Here is a 1,462-nt window from a genome sequence, read left to right as displayed (position 1 = left end):
ACACCACCCTTATGGCAGAAAGTAAAGAAGGACTAAAGAGACTCTTGATGAAAGTGAAAGAGGAGAGTGAAAAAGCTGGCTTACAACTCAACATTCAGAAAATGAAGATCATGGCATCTGGTCCCATCACTTCACGGGAAATAGATGGGGAAACAGTGGAAAGTGTCAGACTTTATTTTTTTGGGCTCCAAAATCACTGCAGATGGTGACTGCAGCCATGAAATTAAAAGACGCTTACTCCTTAGAAGGAAAGTTATGACCAACCGAGACAGCATATTAAAAAGTCAACCACTTGTAAAAGAATGAAACTAGAACACTTTCTAACACCATATACAAAAATAAACTCAAAATGGATTAATGATCTCAACGTAAGACCAGAAACTATAAAACTCCTAGAGGAGAACATAGGCAAAACACTCTCTGACATACATCACAGCAGGATCCTCTATGACCCACCTCCCAGAATATTGGAAATAAAAGCAAAAATAAACAAATGGGACCTAATTAAACTTAAAAGCTTCTGCACATTAAAGGAAACTATTAGCAAGGTGAAAAGACAGCCTTCAGAATGCGAGAAAACAATAGCAAATGAAGCAACTGACAAACAACTAATCTCAAAAATATACAAGCAACTCCTACAGCTCAACTCCAGAAAAATAAATGACCCCATCAAAAAATGGGCCAAAGATCTAAATAGACATTTCTCCAAAGAAGACATACAGATGGCTAACAAACACATGAAAAGATGCTCAACATCACTCATTATCAGAGAAATGCAAATCAAAACCACTATGAGGTACCATTTCACACCAGTCAGAATGGCTGTGATCCAAATGTCTACAAATAATAAATGCTGGAGAGGGTGTGGAGAAAAGGGAACCCTCTTACACTGTTGGTGGGAATGCAAACTAGTACAGCCACTATGGAGAACAGTGTGGAGATTCCTTAAAAAACTGGAAATAGAACTGCCTTATGATCCAGCAATCCCACTGCTGGGCATACACACTGAGGAAACCAGAAGGGAAAGAGACACATGTACCCCAATGTTCATCGCAGCACTGTTTATAATAGCCAGGACATGGAAGCAACCTAGATGTCCATCAGCAGATGAATGGATAAGAAAGCAGTGGTACATATACACAATGGAGTATTACTCAGCCATTAAAAAGAATACATTTGAATCAGTTCTAATGAGGTGGATGAAACTGGAGCCTATTATACAGAGTGAAGTAAGCCAGAAGGAAAAACACCAATACAGTATACTAACGCATATATATGGAATTTAGAAAGATGGTAACGATAACCCTGTATACGAGACAGCAAAAGAGACACTGATGTATAGAACAGTCTTATGGACTCTGTGGGAGAGGGAGAGGGTGGGAAGATTTGGGAGAATGGCATTGAAACATGTAGAATATCATGTATGAAACGAGATGCCAGTCCGGGTTCGATGCGCGATGCT

This window comes from Bos indicus, chromosome 29 (assembly GCF_029378745.1).
Source record: "Bos indicus isolate NIAB-ARS_2022 breed Sahiwal x Tharparkar chromosome 29, NIAB-ARS_B.indTharparkar_mat_pri_1.0, whole genome shotgun sequence".
Classification (NCBI taxonomy): domain Eukaryota; kingdom Metazoa; phylum Chordata; class Mammalia; order Artiodactyla; family Bovidae; genus Bos; species Bos indicus.
The sequence above is the reverse complement of the archived record's forward strand: the minus strand, read 5'-3'. Positions refer to the sequence as shown.